General features: G+C 42.8%; 1 long non-coding RNA gene across 5 annotated transcripts in view; it reads right to left on the bottom strand.

The window, feature by feature from the left end:
* Positions 1-17,216, bottom strand: part of LOC105467524 (uncharacterized) — a 39,752-nt gene extending 22,536 nt beyond the window's left edge. For 3 of the 5 annotated variants that reach the window (XR_011607607.1, XR_011607611.1, XR_011607609.1), the window contains exons 1-3: positions 15,786-17,216; positions 11,084-12,815; positions 7,234-7,327 (exon numbers count right to left, since the gene is read on the bottom strand). This is a non-coding gene — a long non-coding RNA (uncharacterized lncRNA). The remainder of the gene's footprint in view (positions 1-7,233; positions 7,328-11,083; positions 12,816-15,785) is intronic. The other 2 variants (XR_011607610.1, XR_011607608.1) reach the window with 2 other exon arrangements.
* Positions 17,217-25,457: the final 8,241 nt, after the last annotated feature.

The raw sequence follows: 25,457 nt of genomic DNA, 5'->3' as shown, positions 1-25,457 counted from the left end.
ACAAGAATTGCATTGCTGAGTGGTTGACTGGAACCTAATGGAAATGGCTGACACCCCACAGGGAACTTCACCATGAGTAAGGTCAACTTTAAAATTGAATCAGGTTGGAAGAGTCACGTTATGCCTTGGAGCCAGGTAGATATCCCTGCCTAGCAAATGAAGCTTCAATGAGAGGCAAAACTCCACAATTTTCACTTCATTCTTTTCCAATATATAGCTAAAGTGCCAACATAACATGACATTTAAACCATACAAAACAATATTAAGGGAACACAAATGCAGCACAGCAAGTATTTTTCAAAGGGGGCTACTAAGAGGCTGAGCTTGGAGATTTAGAGTCAAGTTGATTTATAGTTACCTAATTATAGATAGGAAGCCTGATCACCATTTCTTGGGCGCCTAACTTGCTATCTTCATAGATTGCGGGAATTCACCAATGGAACTCTCAAGGTGCCTGGTGGGCAATCAGTAAAGGCCTGGGGAATTTTACCCACATTTAAGATAAAGTGAAACAAATCCAGAACATGGATGATGAGATGGTTCTAAGTTTAACCTCAGGGTGACATTCTGAAATTGTTATGTAGGAGCTCAGAGTTTAGATTCTATGCTAAATAACCTCTGTGAACACCAGAGAGAAGAGGGCTTGCTCAGCTGGTCTTTCCAAGGATCCAGGAAGCGCCTGTTCCCACCAAGGCTGCTACATTTGGTATTATGTGATGGGGGCAGCCACGTGGAGTTTGGGACTGGCAGAAACACTGAGGAAAGCCCAGCTGGGCAGATGTATCTGAAGCACCGTGCCACATCTCCTTGGTCTACCCACTTCGAAGACAACTGGAGTGGACACTCACACCCCTACTGTGGGGTGTCCCGTGTCAAGTGTGCCACCTGTACCAGGCATGAGCAGGTACAGCCCAGAAGTACAGGGACTTAATGTCCCCAGGAGCAACCCTCCACCAATGGGAGACAAAGATCTGTAGATAAATGTCCTAGCCTCTCCCATCTTCCATTTTGGACAGTTCTGTAGAAATTCTGAATTCTTTGTGGTTCCTCAGAGGTGCCCCAGCAGGGCTGAGCCCCAGTTGCTCATGTGTTCAGCTCATTACCCTAGCACGTGGTGGCTTTTCTTCCTGCCTTGTCCCTTTCCCTCTCCCTTGCTTCTGCCTCTTGGGAATCTCTTCCCAAATAAACTATTTGCTCCCAAGTTATTGTCTCAAGCTCTGCTTTCAAGGAAACTCAAACGGTATATTAGCCAGTAGAAGGAAAGTGGGAAAACAGATACAAGCGCACACACTCAAACACACACATGCACTCACACACATACACATACATATATGTACTCACACACACACCCCCACACATTCACACACACAAGCACTCACACACACACACATACACTCTCACACACAGGCACTTACACACACTAACACTCACACACACATTCACGATCCCCTGGGCCCAGCAGCAACTGCCTCTGAACATTTCCATCATTTGAGCCACCCAATCCCCTTCCCTTTTCCTGTTCTACTGAAGGCAGCCAGCATCAAGTTTCTCACCACTTTGCAGCTAAAGAAACCCCAAAGAAGACAAGTGTTTGGACATCTCAAATGAATCATAACAATGACACTTCCCCCCTTGCTCCTCAGTTGGCAAGCGCTTTTATAACTAGCGCTCAGCATGATGCCTAGCACATAGTAAGCACAAATAACATTCACTAAAGAACTGATTCTCTAATGCCTGCTCTTACCTCTCCCTGTTGAGAAGAGGTGAGAGGAGGGCCTGGTATTTTTATACATGGTATGGTGAGGGTTCACACTTAGCTGGTGCATACTGGTATGGCCATGCTGTACATAGTTGCTCCTCTGAGCCCCTGCATGTCCCCTGGCACCCTCTCCCAGTCTCTGGGCCACCAGAAATCCCCAGACCTCCCCAGGATCCGGGAAGTGAAGAAAGGTTAATACCCCAGCAGGGGCTCCAGGACAGCATCTGACCGGTCAGCCTGGTTTTGCTGACTGTATAATATTTTGAATATTACCCTTGCATAAGGCCTAATATTTTCACTCCCAATGCTTTTAAAATTAATCTTCATAAAGCTCTAAAGTAATGCAGCACGAACTCCTTAACACAAAAGAAACGCTTTTCCTCCAGACCTACCATACTGCTAAAAATGCAGAGGAAACAGCTTTCTAGATTGTCTCTGCATGAATATTAATAATAGTACAATCCGCCTGCAGATGTAGTCTTAGGCTTTTCATCTGGCCACATGATGCGCTGAGAAATCAACTGATCTGCAAAACTTTTCCCTCCTTCCTTAATACAGCTCCTTCCGTGAATGGCCATGTGTGATCCTTTCAGATTGTCTTTACCCCCACAGCTGGTGTTGTTCAATGGATTTTTTTGGCACAAAGAGGAACTCCCATCTGTATCCCAAGTCCAAAATAATCAAGAGGTTTTAGAGTTTATTTTTTCATGCATTTTTCTTCCTTCATCTTCTTTAATTTTCATAGATTAGGTATTTTTCAACTTTAAAAACCAGGTCTAATTGCAGGCTCTTTGGAGGAATCACAGTGTACAGTTTGTTTTTTCCAAACAGTCTGGGGAAATTTCATGTATGGCTTCAGAGTCGAGTGATCCCACTCATTTATCACCTGGGTAGAATTCTACAACAGGTGTGCTGAGGGATGCAGGAAAACACATAGAGAACATGTTCCACAGGTGTTGGTAGAAAGCCTCCAGATGATTCAGAAAAAGACAGCCCATGTGGATAACCCTCCATGGCCAAGATACAGGAAAATACAGAATAAGAATGGCTTAATTTTAGACATTTCAGTTTAAGAAAGAACTAGGTCCAGCCATCAAGTGTAGATGAACTTGCTAAGAAAACAAAACAAACAAACAAAAAAACGAAAACAAAAAAACATTCTGCAGGATATTTGTCAGGAAGTAGGGTATTGGGAGAGAGAGAGAACAGGAAATTGGGATTACGTTGAAATCAATCTCAGTTTCAGATGCAGGCCAGGCGAAGTGGCTCATGCCTGTAATCCTAGCACTTTGAGAGGCAGAGGCAGGCAGGTTGCTTGAGCCCAGGAGTTCAAGACCAGCCTGGGCAACATGGTGAAACCCCATCTCCAAAACAAACAAACAACAAAAAATACCCTGTCAGATTCAATTACCTATTGATAATTACATGATTGCTGACTTTGGTTCTTCTCTATCTACCATTATCCTTCCCCTTCAAAAGAATCTTTCCTTTCTACAACCCTGTATTGTTTTCCTGTAACTATTGTAATGAATTATCACAAACTTGGTGATTTAAAACATCATAAATGTCTTCTTTTCTGGTTCTGGAGCCAGAAGTCCCAATCAATATCTTCAGGCCAAAACAAGGTGTCAACAAGGCCACACCCTCTTCAGTGGCTCATGGGAAGAGTTCATTCCTCGCCTCTTTCAACTTTTGGTGGCTGCTGGTGTTCTTTGGCTTATGATAACATCACTTGACCTTCTGCCTCTGAGGTCACAATGCCTTTTCCTCTTCTGCTTGAAATCTCCCTCTGCCTCCCTTTTATAAGGACATTTGTGATTGCATTTATTTCTCATCTAGATAATCCAGGGTAAAATCTTCATTCAAGATCCTCAATGGAATCACATCCTCAAAGTTTTGCCATGTAATGTAACAGTCATAAGTTTTAGGGATTAGAACATGGACATCTCTGGCAGGGCATGATTCAGCTTATCATAGACCCTATGATGGAAGCTGTGGGTTCCACCACAGGGAACCTCCCCCCAACCCTCTGTACATGCCAGTGGTGTCCCTGCAAGTGCTTAAGATTCTCCATGTGGTGTTGGCCCTCAGCTGCCGCCAGAATCAGGTCAGAGGACCAGGGAGTTAGTGCAAAGGCATATACTTAGTTCTGGCAAAGGCATATGGAAATTGGAGGATAAATATCCCAGTTCACATAGATCAGCTCAGAGATATTCTGTACCATCTCTCGGAGTTCTCTTTTGGGGTAGAGCTCTGGCTGCCCACCATGGTAGCCTGCTTGGTGATGCACGTTAATTGCTTCCTCTCCTTCCTGGACTTTCTTGTCCCTTGGCCATGTTTCCAAGGATGGACTCCCACATAAACTACTTGCAGTGAAAGCCTGTCTCAAGATCTCCTCCTGGAGGAAACCAACCTCAGACACAGCTCATGTTCTTACCTTCTGATTCAACCCCATTTTCAGGCAGCATGGGTTGTACACACCCCTTCACGGCAAGGGCCGTAGCTAATTTACCTTTCCATTGCCAGGGTCTGCTGAAATGAATTAAGGAAAGGGCAAAACCAAAAGATGACTCTGAGAACCACATGGTTTAGGGCCTCTGGAGTCATGTGACTCGGCCCCTGAAAGTCAGACCTAGTCTAGGGGGATAAGAGGTTGAAGATCAAACTCTTTGCCGGCAAGATCCTAAAAAAGGAATTTTCCTATTCAGAGCTCAGGGTGCTGTTCCCAAATTCCTTTCATGTTGGAGGATTTTACTGTTCCTTCTGAATGCAGACCATGATAGTGTTAATCTCCTATAAATAGAAAACAGCCCCAAAATGTATAATAATTGCATACACCACTCCTTTTGTCAACTTTTTGATTTAGCACGAGTTGCTGCAGAGCTGGGTTTTATTGTATTATGATACGACAGTAATCTTTGCTGAGGCTTTCACTTTATTTTGTTACATTTATCTAGCGCGCCAGATTCACACTCCCACAGTAACCATATGGGGAAAAGCCACAAAAGCTGTTAAGTACATTTAATTACTGTTTTGATGAGCTCATATTTTAATTATGTTTATTGATTCTGTGTATATTGAAATAGTTTTAGCATTTCCAGAAGAAAAAAAAAACGGAATCAATATGCAGCAATTACTGAACATTTTATGATTGTGTGTGTAATTAAAACTTTCATAAACTATTTTTGAAGCACATTTCCCCCTAATCCTATAGCAGTGATTAACTGGGTTTCTTACTGTGCTTAGGTAAGCTTTGGTTTTTCTTGTATGTAGAAGGAAAATAGGGATCAGTACAAAATATGTTTATAGTCAAATATTTCTGGCTTAAAATGTCTGCCTTCCAAAACAGCAGAAAGCACATATTGTACCTTACACGATTTGCTAAAACACCGCTAACAATGATAAAACACAATTTTAAACTTCCTAACAATTCGGTGTTGCCAACTCAAAGATTAGTCCAACTGTCAGCCATACATATGTTGTTGCTAAGTGACAGATTAAAAAACAAAAAACCGCAACCGTCCAGTGTCTGCCTCTATCCTTTTCTCATACCATTGATATTTTCACAGTTCTTGGGGAATTTTTACTTAAAAAAAATAAAATAAAACTACCTAAGCCACACCTTGTTCAGAGAATTAAATTACTGCCATTTTCATCTTCTGCATTTCATTATTCTCTGTCTGTCCAGGAGAAAACAAAGCCAAAATAGGTTGCTGTCTCTTCAGGGGGTGATGTCAGCCGGTCTGTTCCAGGAACAAGTACTTCAAGCAAAACCGATTCACCTGGGTCTGTGTTTCTAAAAGCACCATTCCCCAAACCCCTTCATCAGCATCACCAGCAGCTTTTGGAAACCCAGAAATTCTCGGGTCCCACCTTGGCCTCTGAATCTCTAGAGAGAGCCACGGGAATCTGAGTTAGAAATATGATTTCCAGGTCTCATGCACACTAACGTTTATGAGACATTGAGGGCGTTCCAAAAGGCTTCTCCCACTCCCCTCAGTTTTCTCATTCTAAAGTGGATCCTTCACAGTTTGTTCCAGAAAAAATCATGGCTTGGAGCTTGCAGGCACTACCTGCAGACAAATTGTTCCCTAACACGGTCTAGGTGGGCAGCTTCATTCCCCTGAATGGGGGCAACCTGTGTCTACCCACTCTCTCGAACAGCAAACAGCAGGGAGCTGCCCTCAGCAAGTGCACAGGATGCCTGTTCTCAAGAAACTCACCTCAGGAAAGAATTGTTTGAGATCCAAACTTACCAAAAGCCTGATTGAGAGGAATGTATTAGCTTCCTGACACTGCTGTAACAGATTACTACCAACTGGTGGTCTAAAACCACAGAAATCTATTCTCTCGCAGTTCTGGAGGTCAGAAGTCTACCGACAAGGTGCTGGCAGGGTTAATTCCGCTGGGAAGCTCTGAGAGAGAGGCTGTTCCATGCTTCTTTCTTAGCTAGTGGTGGTTACTGGTGATCCTTGGTGTTCTCTGACTTCTAGATGCATCACTAGAATCTGTGCGTCCATCGCCACGTGTTTTTCTCCCTGTGTGTCTGTGTCTCTGTGCCAAAATTTACCTCTCCTTATAAAGACACCAGTGATCAACTAAAGCCAAATGTAACCTAGTGTGACTTTGTATTAGCCAATGGGGGTTTCCCAGCAAAACAGACTAATAGGCTCTCTCTCTGTATGTAGAGTCTATTATAATATATATATAATATATATAATCTAATATATATTAGTTTATGTTATATATAGTTTATATATCAGTCTAATATATATTAATCTATATTATAGTCTAATATATAAGTCTATATATAAAATATATATAGACTATAATAGACTAATATATAGACGTATATATTATATATAATATACTCATATATATTAGTTTGTATATGTTATATATAACTATATACTATATATAGTTTAAAATATATACTAGACTACATATATAGCCTATATGTAGGCGCATATATATAAAATTATATAATAGATACAAACTAATGGACTAGCATATATATCTCTCTATATATATCTATAGCCTATTAATCTCTATATATAGATGTATATATTAGTCTATATATAATATGACTATTATATAATAGACAGTAGACTAATATATATTATGTATAGACATATATGTGTGTGTGTGTGGGTGTGTGTGTATATATGTATGTGTGTGTGTGTATATATATATATATACACACACACACACACCCCAATAGGCTATTTATGTTGGTCTCCTGCAGGGCATTATTCAGCCTACCACAGACCCTATGGTGGGAGCTGTGGGTTTCCCATCGTAACCTCAGACCCATCATTTTAGTACATGTCAACTGTGTCCCCTACATATATAGCCTATTGGTCTCTCTCTCTATATATATGTATAAATCTATACATACACAGCCTGTCTGTCTTTATATATATATAGCACACACACACACATACACACACACACAAAATGAGGAATAGGCTTACATGATTATGGAGACTGAGAGGTTCCAAGATCTGCAGTCAGCAAGTTGGAGACTGAGGAGAGCTGGTGGTGGAGAGCCAGTCTGAATCCAAAGGCCTGAGAAACAGGTGTGCCAATGGTAAAAGTAAGTCATGCTATACGGGCAGGAGAAGCCCAAGCAGTCAGGCAAAGAAACATAATTCAAACCTCCCACTGCCTTTTCGTTCCATTTAGGCCCTCAATGAGTTTCCTGACACCCACCTAAATTGAGGAGGGCCATCTGCTTTACTTAGTCCATCTATTTAAATGCTAATCTTTTCCAGAAACACTCTCACAGACACACCTAGAAACAATGTTTAACTAGCTATCTGGGCATCCTGCGGCCCAGTCAAGTTAACACATAACGTTAATAATCACAAACTTCATCTTGATTACATCTGCAAAGATCTTACTGCCAAACAACATCCCATTCACAGGTGCTGGGGGCTAGGACTTGACCATATTTTGAGAGGGACTACAGTGTAACCCACAGCAATGAGAAATGTTTATGGAGGGCTATTTGAAGAAATGTCTTCTGCCCATTCTCCTCAAGTCTCAGATAGTTCATATTTTGTCTTTAGGTTCAGCAAGACCATCAAAAGCTGCATCCCCAGGCCTTCTTGCTTTGGATCCTCCCAGAAAGGCTTTCCTGAGAAAGGGATTTCGATCAGTTTCGACTGATTCTTGCTGAGGGGTGCTGAAGTGGAGGAGTGTTACTCCAAGTGTGGCCCACAGATGGATGTCATTCCTCAAACTGCATGTTCACCAGTCCCCAAAGATGAGGATCCTTCACCAAAGTGGGTTGAGAAGTGCTACTGCAAAGGACACCAGCAACATTACTCTGGTCCCTTGTGAAGCTCCTTGAAAGACATTTATTTTGCTGTTAAGTACTAGTTAAGTCCTTCCCAGTTAAGAAAACTATGTTTATTGCTCTTCAACAACTGACCATGTCTCCCTTTTCTATCTGACTCTAAGAATCTTAATTATATAATAATGTAGCCCAAGCCAGTAATTAATTTAAGAGACTGAGTCTGGGCAGGGGGAATGTTGGAGGCCTGGAGACTCTATGACACTAGGAAGCATATAACCTATCTCAAGACGTTTATACCTACATTTAAAAAATATGTATTCATTCACGCCTGTAATCCCAGCACTTTGGGAGACGAAGGCGGGCAGATCACGAGGTCAGGAGATAGAGACCATCCTGGCTAACATGGTGAAACCCCGTCTCTACTAAAAATACAAAAATATTGGCTGGCATGGTGGTGGGCACCTGTATAGTCCCAGCTACTCGGGAGGCTGAGGCAGGAGAATGGCGTGAACCTGGAAGGCAGAGCTTGCAGTGAACTGAGATCTCACCACTGCACTCCAGCCTGGGCAACAGAACGAGACTCTGTTTCGAAAAAAAAAAAAAAAAAGTACTCATTATGGAAATTTTCAAACATATATAAAAACAGAGAGGTGGAATGAACCTTCATAAACTTGTCATTTGGATTCAGAAATTGTCAACATTTTGTTAATCTTATTTACCTACCCCACTTTGTTTTTAATTTTATATATTTTAAAACATATTTTATTTTATATATTTAAAAATACATCTCGGATGTTTTGTGGTTTTACTGGCACATATATCATTATCATACTTATGAGAATTAACGATAATTCTTAATATCCTCTAATATTTGATCCACATTCAAATCTTCCAAATTCAAAACCAATGTTAGTTTTGCAGTTGGACTAAACAAGGCCTACACATTGCATTTATTAGTTACACCTCTTCATTTGCTTTTGTCCTATAACAGTCTCTCCTCTCACTGGATTGTAAAACAGGATAAAAAACTTAAAAAACACGATGTGGGCCAAACAAAATGCCACTTCAGCTGAGTTTGCTTATGTGCTGCCATTTTGAAATCTCTTGTGGGGCCCAGATATTTGCATTCAATTTTCCTCCCTGAGTTTGACTTCCTCCTTTAATTTCCATTTTCCCTGGATCTGATTTTTTAATTTGATTTTGAGGTTACCAGTTCATTCTATGTGTTTTTGCCATAAGCTCTCAAATCCTTGACAGGATGATTTGGGTTATAAGTAAGTTGAATTACAGTTATGCACTGCATAATTAGGTTTTGGTTGTTAGGGACTGATACACAATGGTGTATCAGTAAGATTATAATGAAGTTGAAAAATTCAACATCATAGCCATTAAAATGTCATAGCACAATCATTTAGAAATAAACAAATTTAGTGTAACCTAAGTTCACATGTTTATAAAGGCTATGGTAGTGTAGGGTCATGTCCTAGGCCTTCGCATTCACTCACCACTCACTCCCTGACTCACCTAAAGCAACTTACCGGTCCTGCAAGTGTCATTCATGTAAGTACCCTATACAGGTGTACTGTTTCTTATCTTGTATAGGTATTTGTACTATACCTGTTCTATGGTTATATTTATTTAAATAACAAAGATATACCCTGTCATGCTTGTGTTCCAATTGCCTATAGTATTTAGTGCAGTACCATGCTATACAGGCTTGTAGCCTAGGAGCAATAAGCCAGATCATATAACCTAGGTGAGTGGTAGGCTAATCCATCTGGGTTTGTGTAAGGGCACTCTTTAATGTTTGCACAAGAACAAAATCTCCTAATGATGCATTCATTAAAACGTATACTCATAATTAAGGAATACATGACTATACATAATAAATACGTGTTTGACAATAGCCAAGATATAAAATTGACCTAACTATTCATCAACAGATGAATAGATAAAGAAAATGTGGTAGATATATACAATGGAATTCTATTTAGTCATAAAAAAGAAGAAAATTCTGTCATTTGAGGCAACATAAATAAACCTGGAGAACATTATGTTAAGTGAAATACGCCAGGCACAGAAAGACCAGTATTGCATGTTCCCACTCATATGTGGAAGCCAAAAAAGGTTGAACTCATAGAAGTAGAGAGTAGAATAGTGGTTTCTAGAGACAGGGAAGGGTTGAGGGAGGAGGGATAGCCGAGGGTCGGTTAGCAAATACCAAGTACAGCTAGGCAGGAGGAATAAGTTCTAGCATTCTATAGCAGGATACGGTGATTACAGTTAACAACAATTTATGTATATTTTCAAATAGCTAGTAGAGCATATCTTGAATGTTCCCAGCATAAAGAAATAATAAATGTTTGAGGTGATGGATTTGCTAATTACCCTGATTTGATCACTAATGCTGTATACATATATATCAAAATATCACACTGTACCCCATAAACATATACAATTACTATGTCAATTACAGATAATAATAAAAGCATAAATATAATAAATCTTTGAGATAACAAAGTTCCCAGGAAGCTGAGTCCCATTGTTTAAAAGTCATCCCTGGCTGGGCACAGTGGCTCACACCTGTGATCCCAGCACTTTAGGAGGCTGAGGCAGGAGTATCACCTGAGGTCAGAAGTTAAAGACCAGCCTGGCCAACATGATGAAACCCCATCTCTACTAAACATACAAAAATTAGCTGGGTGTGCTGGTGCGCCTGTCGTCCCAGCTACTTGGGAAGCTGAGGTGGGAGGATCTCGCTTGAGCCTGGGAGGGAGAGGTTGCAGTAAGCTGAGATCGCACCATTGTACTCTAGCCTGGGCGATAAAGCAATTCTCCATCTCAGAAAAAACAAACAAACAAAAAAACTCCCCTCAAGTGTTTAGCCTGCTGGTTCATCAAGTGCCAATCAGCTCTGATAGCTGACTTGCTTAAATCAGCTCACAGCATGAGGTGAAGCCCTTGGTCACTGTAAATCCCTCCAACTGAAAGGGAGGGCAGAGCCAAGGAAATGCCTCTTTTACCTTTTTGTTTTGTGATCAGTAAGAAGCAGCCCATCAGAGATAGTAAGCAGATTCTAGAGTTTGTCATTTATGCATGAATTCAGCGGTGTGTTTGACAGAAAATTCCAGTGAATCCAGCAGAGTTGGGGTAAGGAGTCGAGATCTCACTGGGTTTTCACAGTATTTATTGAAGATCTTCATAAAGTATTAAATTAAAAAAATACCAGAAAAAACAAAACAAGACTTTTCAGTAAGACTTCTCTGTCATTTCTTATTTTGAGGACTGGGAAATTTCCAAAGCAACTTAGAACATATTTGCTAAAAGATCTACAATGGTGGGGGAGGAAATTTTCCCTATGAAAAGAGTTATTGCACCCTTTCTCTTGGGATTCATATGTAACACATAGATGTATGACAATAGCTTAGGATTTATTCGAAAGGGAAGAACAATTAACACATGTGTTAGTTTGCTCTGGCTGTGTGCTCAGCATTATTCTAGGTTTTGTGGGAAATCAAAACTGTGCGAGGCAGTTTTTGCCATCCAATAATTAACAATCCAGATGGAAGTTGGAAACTCACACATGGAGAGCCTCGTATTGGCTGACGGAATGAGTGGTTCCATAAGCAGCAGCATCTCAGGGGCTCTGTGGATGCACACCATGTGGTTTCGCTGCCTCTTGTCCCCACCCAAGTCCATCCCTGATAAGTGAAACAGTGGGCTCACCATACTGTAGGCCCCTCCTCTCCTCACAAGCCTTCAGGACGTCCCTCCTGTGCAGTCACTTCTCTCAGAATGAAACGCAAACTCTTCCCCTTGACACTGAAAGTCCTCCTCAGTTTCATCCTTCTCTGTCTTTCCAGCAGGATCTCCTCCTTCCTCCCTCTGTCCCTCACACACACAGGCACGCACAGGTGCGCAAGCACACACACCACCACATTAGAAATTCCCTGAAACACCACCTCCAAGAATTCTCATATTTTTCCTTTTTGAATGGAGGATCAGTGTGGTATAGGAAACAAAATAAGCCTGGGTCCCCAAAAGTTCTGCATTTGAATTTTCACCATCTGTGGACTGTGTGACCTTGGGTAATTCATGTAGCCTCTATCAGCCTCAGTTTACTTATCTACAGAATGAAGATAAAAATCATGCCCACTCTCAGAGTTGATGAGATAGGACATTTGTAATGTAATTACTGTGTGGCTTCTTGCGGCCCTCAACTCAGTAGCTGATTTTCTAATCCTGGCCTAATTTGATTGACTCCCTATCCCTTCTGCCCCAAGGTTTAGGAGCACAGCTTGAGGAAATAAAAGAGAGACCCAGTCCTGAGCAGACCAGAGATGAGCACAGCAGGAGCTTAGGGAGCAAATGGAGACTGGAAGCCGAGACACTGGGGTTAGCACCAACAGAGCAAGATGGGGGAACTTCGTGCTGCAGCTTCCCGGCTTCCTGGTTCCTTCCCTGCCCTCGTCCTCCTTCCTTCACCCACCAATTCCAGGCCCTTTGATGGCTACCCAGAACAACCTCGCCCAGTAAACTACACTCTCTCAGGCCTTAACTGAGGCTGTTTTGACAGCCACTAAAGTTGCCACTTAACTCCAGCTCCTTAAAAGTCCGATTTCATAACAGGATGATGTGATCCCGGCAGCCTTTGCGAGGTGCAGCTGCCTGTGTGTAATCAGGCGCAGACCAGGGCAGTGTGCGTGGCAAGCATTCTGTTCCAAAGTTTCCTACAGTTTCTTGAATTCTATCAGTCTGAAAAGCGAAAGGAAACAGCACTGAAGGTCTTTAGGGTCAAGAAAACGGTGGGAGATGACAGGAGCTCCATCAAGAAATCAAATACCCGCTGAATTTATAATCCATATTTAATATGGATTAGAGTATTTCATCTCCGTGCTCAGAGGTGAAATATTCTAATAGCACAGGGACTAAATACTGCCCCTTCCAAAAAGAAAATCCACTCTGGTTCCTATGTATCTATGCATCACCGTGTATCCTAAACACAGCCAACACAGTATAAAGGCTAAACACGTGGACAACTTTCCTCTGTGATCTGGCTTCACGAACCTCCTTTCTGGTAATGGCTAACACGCTTATGCTGAGACATAGAGGGCCTCCTTTAGAAATGATCAAAGCTGTGAGAAAGAGAATTCAGGTGAGCACAGGCACATGACTCTGGTGGGACGATGTGCTTGAACCTGGCCCTGTGGCAATAGAATTAGCTTTCGAAACAGAAAAGAACTACAGATCTTTGTGTAGTTCAGTCTTCTTGCTCCTTTCTGAGGACATTTTCATTCCACAGGGAATCTGGTCACCATGCTGGAAGTTGTCAGAGTGGGCTGATATCTCCCCAGCACACAAATGGCCAACAGCCTTCATAGTAATCCATTCTGCTCATGAGGAAGGAACCCAGGCTCCAGGGACTCTGTTCCTCTCACAAGTGATATTTTCCTATAATAAACACAGCAGCTGCCATTTATTAAGCACATGGTATGTGCCAAGCCCAATACTAAAAACCTTATGTCATGGTCATTAGGTCGAATGGCAGGACTGTTATATTATATATTATATTATAAGCAAAAACTGTCAGTATAAACTTTTTTTTTTTTTTTTTTTGAGATGGAGTCTCGCTCTGTTGCCCAGGCTGGAGTGCAGTGATGCAGTCTCAGCTCACTGCAACCTCCATCTCCCGGGTTCAAACAATTCTCCTGCCTCAGCCTCCCGAGTAGCTGGGACTACAGGTACACGCCACCATGCCCAGCTGATTTTTGTATTTTTTTTAGTAGAGACGGGGTTTCACCATGTTGGCCAGGATGGTCTTAATCTCTTGACCTCGTGATCTGCCTGCCTTGGCCTCCCAAAGTGCTGGGATTACAGACATGAGCCACTGCACCCGGCCATCAGTGTTTTACAGATGAGAAAGCCAAGTTCATGGAGGTTAAGTAAAGAACACACAGAAAGAGAGGGAGTTGGGGATTCAAATCACACCGTCAGTTCCTTTGAATGGTTTAGTCTGAGAACAAGCATTCTCTTGCAGCCCATACCAGGCTTGGCTTTACCAACTGGAAACTTCCAGAAGAGGTCATATATCCACTAATAGGATGTATGAAGACTTCCAGCCCACCAGGCCATGGGAAAACTTGGTCGCCCAGTAAGTTCCATGAGTTCTATGTGTTCTCAAGAGCAGATCCACCCATGTCCCCCTGCCTGGCCCCCTGGCCCAGTACCTCGCCACTTCTGCTACTGCACACTGGGCATGGCTGCCTGATACGGCTTGGCTGTGTCCCCACCCAAATCTCATCTTGAATTGTAGCTCCCATAATTCCCACGTATTGTAGGAGAGACCCAGTGGGAGACAATTGAATCATAGGTGCGGTTTCCCCATACTATTCTCATGGTAGCGAATAAGTCTCATGAGAACTGATGGTTTGATAACGGGTTTCCCCTTTTGCTTGATTCTTGCTTTCTCTCTTGCCTGCCACTGTGTAAGACATCCCTTGCTTTTCTACCATGATTGTGAGGCCTCCCCAGACATATGAAACTGTGAGTCAATTAAACCTCTTTCCTTTGTAAATTACCCAGCCTTGGCAGCGTGAAAACAGACTAATACACTGCCTCTGCCAGTGACTTCTCCTAACACCAGCACTGTGGCCTGGGGAGGGTTGCCTGCCCTCTTCACTCTTCTGCCCCAAGTGTGAACCAGGCTATACTGATTTGCTAGGACTGTTAGACCGAAGATTAGGTGGTTTAAACAACTCAAGTGTGTCTTCTCACAATTCTGAGGGCCAGGAGTCTGGCCTCAAGGTGTCAGCAGGGTTGGTTTCCCTTGAGGCCTCTTTCCTTGACTTGTAGGTGGCTGCCTTCTTGCTTAGTCCTCTGGTCTTCATTCTGCATGTCTGTGTCCTAATCTCCACTTTTTACAAGGACGCCAGGCATGTTAGGTTGGGGCGTACCCTAATGACCTCATTTTAACTGAATTACTTCCTTAAAGCACCTATTTTCAAATAAAGGCACATTCTGGGTGCTGGAGGTTAGGACTTCAATATATGAATTGGTGCGGGACACAAGGCAGCACATAACACAAGCCCTTCTTTTAATTTTCACAGCAGAACTGCTACCATTGCACACTTTTTAAGAGGGCTTTACTAATCGTTTGGAGAATATGGAAGAAAGCACCGCTACAACTACTTCTGCACAGAGGTGCTCTCAAAAGTTGCAAGTCTAGACCAAATCCCCTGGCCACTTGAAAGGACATTAGCTTGCTTAACACCCACCGTGGTCGGGTGTGGTGGCTCATGCCTGTAATCCCAGCACTTTGGGAGGTCGAGATAGGCAGATTACCTGAGGCTGGGAGTTCACGACCATCCTTGCCAACATGGTGAAACCCTGTTTCTACTAAAAATACAAAAATTAGCCGGACTTGGTGGTGGGCACCTCTAATCCCAGCTACTTGGGGGCTGAAGCAGGAGAATTGCTTGAACCCGGGAGGCTGAGGTTGCAGTGAGCCGAGACTGTGCCATTGCACTCCAGCCTGGGCAACAGAGCAAGACTCCATCTCAAAAAACAAACAGACGAAAAACACCCAACCTGTCTATACTTGGCAGTGACCAACCACTCTCTTATGCCATTGAAATCAAAATTACTTCTGCACCTCAGAGTCCAGTCCCAACCAGGGAGGTCCAGAGAAAGAAAGAAGTTTTTCTGACTCTTAGCTCTTGGTCTCACCTCTCCAGTCTTCCTTCCTCTTCCCGGAGTAGCTCCTTCCAGGGTGATTGAGTTTGTCAATATTCATTCCCTGATGGAAAAACACACACGCTACCCACAAAAGAGTGATCTTCTCTGCAGCTCATAGCTGGACAGTTAAATCAGACATTATCATTCAATATCAGTACATTTCCCAGGGTCTAGATCCCTGACTCTTAAAAATACTTAGTATCTGGCCAGGCATGGTGATTCATGCTTGTAATCCCAGCACGTTGGGAAGCCAAGGAAAGAGGATCGCTTGAGATCAGGAGCCCGAGGCCAGCCTGGGCAACATCCTACTAGATGCTATCGCTTGAGCCCAGGAGATGGAGGCTGTGGTGAGCCAGGATTACGCCACTGCACTCCAGCCCAGGTGACAGAGTGAGGCCCTGTCTCGAAAACAAACAAAAACAAAAACAAACCCCACCTTCTCATCTTGGGGGCCTTCTCTCTCCACCAGCCTGATGGGTGGCTTAGTTTTCTGCGGCTGCTAAAAGTAATTCCAAATGTGTTTAACTCTATGGCAGAGACTGCCAGCTGCCCCAAAGGTTTCTGTGTCTCCTTCTTTAGTGCAGAGACAGGCCCCTACCTCCCCTGTATCCAGGTAAGACAACATGATTGAGTCTCACCAGTGGCTCACCAGTGGAATGTGAGTAAAAGTAAAAAACTTTGGGACACAGGAGAAGCAGGTGGGTCTTCTCCACCATCTTTCCTCATCCACTGGCCAGGAATAAAGTTTATCAAGGCCCTAGGAAAGGACAGAGATACAAGAGGGAAGGAGCCTGGGTCCCTGAGCCATTATGTAGAATGTCAACTGCCAAACCGACAGTTTGTTAACTGACAGGATTGTTATTGAGTTGAGAAACTGACTTATGTTGACTGAAATTCAGGGTTGCTTTACTTATTTACTTTGATGAACACAAAAACCAACAGGACGACCCGGCTGGAACCTCCCTGGGTCAGGTCGAGTTTCTCTCCTTGTGCCTCCTCCATCGCAATGAGCGGCCACACAGGCTTCACATAGTCTTGTGCGCTTCCAGCCATGATAGTTGTGAGCTTGTCCAGGATATACACGCCTCTCCAATGACAAACAAGTTCAAGGTACACCCAACGTGAAAAGAAATATCTCAGAGAGTTTACTATACCAGTCATAATCAACATTTAATGTCTACCCCTGAGGAAAATTAACCTGCTTGTAGATTTAGATAAATATTCTATTTTGTTTTGCTTTTCATTCTTGCCCATCGATGTTTTTAAGAATCTTACTATGGACTGAAGGTCTGTGCCCCTCTAAAATGTGCATGTTGAATCCCTAACATGAGATGTGGTGGTGTTTGGAGACGAGGCCTTTGGGAAGTGATTAGGTTTACATGAGGTTGTGACAGTGAGGCCCCCATGGCAAGGTTAGTGCTCTTAGAAGAAGAGGAAGAGGCCAGAACGCTCTCTCTCTCTCTCTCTCTCTCTCTCTGTCTCTCTGTCTTTGTCTCTCTCTCTCTCTCTCTCTCTCTCTCTCTCTCTCTCTTTTGCTCTGTCTCTCTCTCTGCCATGTGGGGGCACAGCAAGAAGGCAGCCACCTGAGAATAAGGAAGAGGACCCTCACCAGGAACTGAATCTGCCCTCACCTTGGTCGTGGACCTCTCAGCCTCCAGAACCGTTAGAAATAAATGTCTGTGGTTTAAGCCATCCAGTCTGTGGTATGTTGTTATATCATGTTATATTTTGTTATAGCAGCCCAAGCTGACTAAGGCAAATCTTGAGATTAAATCTTGGCAGAACTCTGCTTCTTTCTATTTGGGGGGAGATCTTCTCATCTTGGGGGCCTTTTCTCTCCACCAGCCTGATGAGTGGCTTAATTTTCTGTGACTGCTAAAAGTAATTCCACAAACTTAGTGTTTTAAACAATACAAACTCATCATGTTACTGTTCTGGAGCTCAGGGTCTGACAGGAATCTCACTAATCTCAAACCAAGGTGTCAGCAAGACTGTGTTCCTTCTGGAGGGTCTACGGGAGAATCCATTTCCTTGCCTTTTCCAGCTTCTAGAGGACATCTGCATTCCTTGGCTCATGGCTCTTCCTCTACCTTCAAGGCCAGCAGCATTGGGCCAGGTGTCTCTCAGGCTGCTGTCTCTCTGATTCTCTGCAGCCAGGAAAGATTCTCTGCTTACCAGGACCCTTGCGATGGCATTGGCACCAAATGGATAATCCACGATCATCTCCTATCCCAAGGTCCTTAACCTTAATCACATTTGCAAAGTCCCTTTTGTCATATAAGGTAACATATTCACAGACTAGGAGGATTAGGATGTGGCTGTCTTTGGGATGTGTCTATTATTTTGCCCATCACAGTGAGTTCTGCTCCCTCTCATGTCTTCCCAAGCCAGTTTGTAAAACACCAAAAGAAAACCTCCTGCATCTGTCTGAAAAGCTGTCGCTTTGTTCTTGAATCACTATTTGTGCCTCAATGTTCCACAGAACCACTAGTCTTATTTTAATGTTTGGGCAAATGGAAACAGAATCTGTGTTCACCTAATTCCCTGCACAGCCCCTGGCATAGGCATAGAATCAGGCTGGGGCCGCATGAAGAGCAGCCTGGTGAAATCAAATCAAATCCTGGTAAGCAGGCTTTGGGTTGGTTTTCAGGATCGAAACTGGGTTTTCTCCTTTGTATAAGATGGGAAGGCAAAAAGGATTTTCTGGGTGCCTCCAAAGCCTCGTTCAGTTTTCCCCTTCTCCAGAGTCTGCAACGTGCAAGTTTGCACTCCGTTGTCATCTCAGTATTCTGTTCTGTTCACTCTCTCTCCCACTAGTTGACAGCTGCCATGGAAATGCATTCTCAGGGTCCTGCCTCTATCTTTCTTTTCTGTCATTTCCCAATTCTTTCTTAAACTCGCCAACTGCTGTAGATTTCATGACCATCCTCTGGATTCATTCCTTGCATTTTTGTTTTCAGAATGCCTCCTGGGACTTAGACATTCACTCAATTCAGGTGCCTGGATCATTTGCGACATGATCCTTCTATAATTGTAATATGCCTGGGCTTGCGCTTGCTGTATGATTAATCAAGTTATGACCTTGGCAACACAGGCCTGTTCCAAACTTTTATAAGATGCCTGGGAGTTCCAACGCTATTTGGGGGAAGATATAAATAGGAATTGTTCATTTAAAAGTCCTACCAGGTGTTGAAAAGCAATCACCCAGTAACACCAAGGTACAGTATTAATATTTTTTCCAGAGAGACTCTATTTCCACTTGCAGATTTGCAGATCTCATATTTTGCAAAGCTGGATGGAAGTCTTCATGCTCACATCAATCAACGCTTATCTTTCAAACAGCCTTCTGGTCCTGGATCAGTGGAAAATTAATTTCATAATAGAACCATGGCTTTCTTCTTGGCAATTTGAGATGTTTGTTCATTGCCAAGATCATGGGACTGTAAAAGATAGTCCTTCATGTAACAGATCCTACTTCATAAACATGAGATCAGGGTAATCCTTTAGAATTTGGGGAGACATTTCCAAAGTGCTGGGGCTAAGGGCCACCATGGTATCTCTTTCTTTGGGTGACTGCTTCAAGAAAGGCACAGCAATTTGGCAATGACTCACTCAGCCTCAGTGTCCGTATTTGACCCTTCCCCATCATCACCAGCTTCCCTTGTGAGATTCTTTCCTGCAATATTTACTGAGAGCCTACCATGTGCTCAAGACAATCAATGTCATAGGCGTTTAGTCAACATGTCCTTGGGCTTTTACCCTAAAATGTCTTGATTTCTCTACTCCAATTTCCTGCCTGGACTCCTTGACTTGCAGCTTCAATTGCTCTGGTAAATTAAGCCTCCTGGCTGCTACCTGCCACCAGAGCGATCTCTCTCAACCACATATGTGAGATTGAGCACGGTGGTTCATACCTGTAATCCCAGCACTTTGGGAGGCTGAGGTGGGAAGATCACTTGAGGCCAGGAGTTTAAGACCAAGCTGGACAACACGGTGAGGCCTTGTCTCTACAAAGAAAAAAAACAAAAAAATTGTTTAATTACCCAGGCAAGGTGGTGTGCACCTGTGGTCCCAGCTACTCATGAGGGTGACGCAGAAGGACTGCTTGAGCCCAGGAGGCAGAGGCTGCAGCGAGCTGTGATCGTGCCGCCGCACTCCAGCCTGAGCAACAGAGCAACACTCTGTCTCAAAAACAAGCAAACAAACAGACAAAAGGAAAATCAAAACACACACTCATGATAAAATCAGTTTAAAACTCTGATGTTTCCCCGTAGCTGGCACCACCATCTTAAGCTAGATCCCTAGGCTTAAGCAGTAAGACCCACCATTCCTTCCTGCACCATGCTCTTTTATACCGGCCTGGCCTTTGCCCATACTTTTTGCTCTACTTGAGATGCACTTGCCCTCTTCTCTACCTTTTATATTCTGGTCATCCTTCAAGACTGAGTTCAAATGTCACTTCCTCTGTCCATGTGGAAAGAGCAATGGACCACAAACCAGAAGCCCTAGCCTCAAGTCCAGCTCTGCCATTCACTGGATATGTGACATAAAATAAGTCACTCTTCCCAGGTAGGCTGATTTCAAAGTTTACAGATTTGAAAAGCTGGATGGGTTGATCTCATTCCTTCTTGGGATAGTGTCTATGTCTTTGACTGTTTTCCAAGGCCCCTTGAGCCACCTCCCCAAGCTCTCCATAAAGGTAAAAATACACACACTGACCCACAATCTCATTCCTGAAAAACTATACCTAAAATGAGAGCTCTGTGCATATAAGATTGTATGCACACATATACACGTGGAAACAAGGCAACTGAGTGCTGATCAATGGCAGAATGGATGAACTCATGGTAGAAGCACAAAATATTATACAATCACTAAAAAGAGTGAGTTAGATCTATTACAAGCTGATCTGGAGGGATTGCTTGTTGGTACCTGTTATTAATAAGGGAAAAGAAAACCTATACACTCACACGCAGAGAAATGTGAAAAGTGTGACCATATTTTACCAAAAGAGTGAGTTTTGCAAGCCGTGCCTCACAGGTTTGCATAAACTACAGAAACGTCCAGAAAGATGTGGAAGGATGCACACTGGATTCTTAGCACTGATGACCTGGGTACAGGGGTGGATGAGGGTTGGGGACAGAGAGAGAAATAACCCAAAAATAAATTATTTTTTTAAAATGACTGATTAAAAAAAGAAAAGCATATAATATCCATTAACATAAAATTATATTTCTGGGCATATTTATCTTCACTAAGACATGAATAAAAGACTGGCATCATATAGGAAGAGTGTTATCTCAGGGGAGAGGGAATGAAGGCAATTTTCACTTTCTACCCTCATCCTTTACTGAACCTTTTGCATTGATTTCAACGAGCATGCATGGTCTGATCAGAGGAGCAATCATGGCTGAAACATAGGAGGTGCTACTTCTGTGGTCTAGGTGCTTTCTGTAAAGTGACTCATTTGAGCCTTGCAAGTAATATTTTATGACATCAGTAGTATTTTGGAGGGATTATATTTTTTACTGATGTATAATATATGTACATATTTTGGAGGTTCTGTGATATTTTGATACATTCAAATAATGTGTAAAGATAAAATTAGGGTAATTGGGATAGCCATCATCTTAAATATTTGTCTTTTCTTTATGCTAGGAACATTTGAATTATTCTCTTCTAGCTCTTTTGTAAAGTACAATAGATTATTGTTAACTGTGGGTCACTCTACTGATCTGTCAAACACGAGGTCTTATTTCTTCTAACTAACTACACCTTTGTACCCAAAATCAGCACTATTATTATGCTCAGTTTTAAAATGAGGAACTGGGACACATAATGGGCAAGTAACTTGCCCAAGTCATACAGCTTGTGTGTGGTAATGCCAGTCTTTTTTTTAACTCCTTCCTTCCTTCCTTCCTTCCTTCTTTTCTTTTCCTTTCTTTCTTTCTTTTTTCTTTCTTCTTTCTTTCTTTCTTTCTTTCTTTCTTTCTTTCTTTCTTTCTTTCTTTCTTCCTTCCTTCCTTCCTTCCTTCCTTCCTTCCTTCCTTCCTCCCTCCCTTCCTTCCTTCCTTCCTTCTTTCCTTCCTTCCTTTTCTCTCTCTCTTTCTCTCTGTCTTGCTTTCTTTCTTTTTTTGATTGTGTCTCACTCTGTTATCCAGGCTACAGTGCAGTGGTGCAGTCTTGAATCACTGTAACCTCCACCTTCCAGGCTCAAGCAATCCTCCCATCTCAGACTCCCAAGTAGCTGGAGCTACAGGCATGCACTGCCATGCTCAACTAATTTTTGCAATTTTTTTTTTTTCAGAGAGGGGGTTTCATCATGTTGCCCAGGCTGGTCTTGAACTTCTAGGCTCAAGTGATCCACCCTCCTTGGCCTCCCCAGGTGTTGGGATTACAGGTGTGAGCCACCATGACCAGCAATAGTCAGGGTTCAGAGTCCAGTGTGAACTTAACCACGAAGAAAAACTGCCTCAGTAATTAGAAAAGGACATAAATGCTGTCTTCACACTGGGAAAGTGAATGCCCTCCCTCGTCAGGGCTTCCCCTGGCCTTGTGCCTTTCACGACCTGCCACTGCAGCCCACCTGCGGGACCCCTCCTTTGAACTGCCGGAGGGCAGCTTTCCAACTTCATCTTCCCATCCCACCCCTGGGCACGAGCTGGCTCCCAATGAAAGTGTACTGAAGTAGGATTGCTAATCTTTACCCTTTCTTTCCAACAAAACCATGAAACTGGGGAAAGAGTTTGAAACACAAGACTTCCTGGTTTATGAGCTCATGTGCATACAGAGTAAAAAGAAAATGATTTCTAATATAAACCTCATTAAAGTTATTACTGGGTTTTAAATTGCATTGTAAGGACTGAATCTAATGACTAGAGAAAGCTATTAAGCCTTTATATAGAATGGAAGTTGTTATTCTTTAAATGTACCTCCTATTTAATATACATCCCAAATTAGAGCTGCCAGAGAAACTGACTGTTTTACAGTTATCATTTGTGCCGACTTCAAAGGAAAGCCAACTTAACTGCAGTTCCTGCTGGTGCAGGGGCCACATTTCATACTGCAAACTTTTAGCTGTTCTCTTGAAAGTCATAATTAACATTAAAACCGGCCTAAAATTATCACAATTTATATGGTGATGAATTCACAGGAAAACCCATGAGTAGCTTTACCACAAACAGGAGGTAGAACTGTGTTTTGTGTTAGTCATTGAATAATATGCCCATTGGAAAGATGCGTGGGACAAACTGGAATTTATTGTGTGGTCATTATTTCATGAGTCGCAGCAAACCCAACAGTCAGGTCAACCTGCAGGTCGAGCTGCTTGGGAAGTTCTTTTAATATTGTGTCAGGACCTTCAGCAATGGCTGCTTCCTACTGCTCATTCTAATTAAAAGCATTAGCCAAAGCCTTTTTCCCCTTGATCAGCAATGGTTAAGAAACCACAATTGTGGTTTCTGGTTCACTTTTGTGTGTTTTCTCTGAGGTCTTAAGCACTCCTTGCATCTCCTGCTATTTTTATATTTTGGTTTAAGTAGGCGTTAGTTCCAGATCATCTTTTTTCTATACCTTTCCATTCTTTCAGTCTCAGGGCCTAAAATCCTTGTTATTTCCAGGTCTCTTCCTACGCTATTGCTGCATGTCATCCTTTCTCCATCACTTTCTCCTCCGTTCTGTTCTCATGGCCACACCCAAAGCGAGGCTCCTCTTCCCTCATACATGGATTACCAAGGCATCCTTGCAGTTCCTCTCACTGCTGCCCTGCTGCCGGGTTCATTTTCCAGGGACAAGCTCATCTCTCCTCCTCCTGTTCAAGATTCTACAATGACTCTGTTGATCACTTCATCAAGTCACACTTCCCCGTCCCTTTTAAGTCCCTGCATTCCCTGGCCTCCAACTGCCCAGCCAACCTTGCCAGCCTCTTCCTCCCTTTCTCTAGTCATCTCAGCTCCTCCTATTCCATGACCCCAGTATTTCCATTCTGAACCCAAGGCCTTGAATTATTTAGTCTCCATTTACTTAGAGCACTCTCTTGCTTGCCCTTTGCTTTTCCAACTCCCAGCCAACATGTTCTAGTGGAAGGAACCCTAAAGGAACTAGAAAACTCCCACCCAAGCTCCAGAACCACTACCGTACCAGTCATCTATTCCCATATGACAAATTACTCCAAAACCTAGTGGCTTAAAACAAGTCATTTTATTAAGTATCATGATTTTGTGGATCAAGATTTGGGGTAAGGCTCAAGTAGGCAATTCTTCCACTTACCTGGGATTGACTGAGGTTAGTTGGTATATTAAGTGGGAGGCTGGTCTGGTCTGTGTGTCCAAAACAACTTCAACTCACATACCTGGTGCCTTGGAGGAAATGGCTGCAAGGCTGAACTCAGCTAGAACTGTCAATGAAAAGTCTACGTCACCTCTTCAGCCTGGTGAAATCCCATCACATTCACAAGTGCTGCCCACATACAAGTGGAGGGAATTATGCAGGGCATGGCCATCAAGGGACAGGAATCTTGGAGCATCTTAGAATTCTGCCTACCACAGTTATCCAGTAAGATGTGGCGTTGCTATGATGGGAAGCCTGATACTCTTACCACCAAGGTCTGAGTCCATAAACAACCTGGAATACCTACAAGATGAAGAAATAATTATGAAAGCACACTGCAGGTTTCTAAGAAGCTAAGAGAATGGGGTATTACTATTTCTCATTCATCGGGGTTCAGCTTGAATCCTCTGTTCCTGCCATCTGTGCCATAAAGACCTTACTGACCTCTGGAGTTTAGCTCACCCGATCCCCACCTTCTTTGAGTTTCATTTCCCTTGGTTAATTACCTTCACACCATGTAGTTTACTTTTTCTTCTATTGGTTTTGTCTCCTCATATGCCTGCACAGTAGACTGAATAATGGCCCCCAAAGGTATCATGTCCTAATTTCCAGGACCTGAAAATGTTACTTTATTAGAAAAAGTGGTCTTCGCAAACATGATCAAGTTAAGGGTCTTGAGATGGGGAAAGTATCCTGGATTATCCAAGTGGGCCCTAATTTTAATCATAGTTCCCTTATAAGAGAGAGGTAGAGGAAGATTTGGTACACAAAAAAGGGGAAAGTGATGTGAAGAAGGAACAGGGAGAGATTTGAAGACTCTGCCTTGAGGATTGGCGTGATACAACTAGGAGCCAAGGATTGTTGCCAGCCACCAGAATCTGGGAGAGGTAAGGAACTGATTTTCCCTAGAGGCTCTGTGGGGAAGCACAGCTCTGCTGATACATTGATTTCAGCCCTGTGATAGTGACTTTGGACTTCTGACTTCCAGAATTCTGACAGAGTAAATTTCTGTTGTTTCCAGCCACCGAGTCTGTGGTGATTTGTTACAGCAGCTACAGGAAATGGAGATAGACTGTAAGAACCTTGAGAGAAGTCCTGGAATATTGTGTGTCATTGAAAATATTCAACGAGACTTTGTAACCACAGGGAAAAAAAATGATCACGCTACAATGGTCTCTAAAAAACAGGGTTAAAAATAAAAGTTGTTGGTATTATGAGCACAGCTACATAAAAGTACACAGAAAATAGACTGGAAAGAACAGAGGTATTACTAGAGCAGATTGTGTTTTCTCTTTCTACATCTCTTTTTCAAAAATCTATTGAACCACATTACTT

The sequence above is a fragment of the Macaca nemestrina genome, chromosome 9, assembly GCF_043159975.1.
Source record: "Macaca nemestrina isolate mMacNem1 chromosome 9, mMacNem.hap1, whole genome shotgun sequence".
NCBI classification, from domain to species: domain Eukaryota; kingdom Metazoa; phylum Chordata; class Mammalia; order Primates; family Cercopithecidae; genus Macaca; species Macaca nemestrina.
Note: the sequence above shows the minus strand (reverse complement) of the source record. Positions and strands in the feature narration are given on the sequence as shown.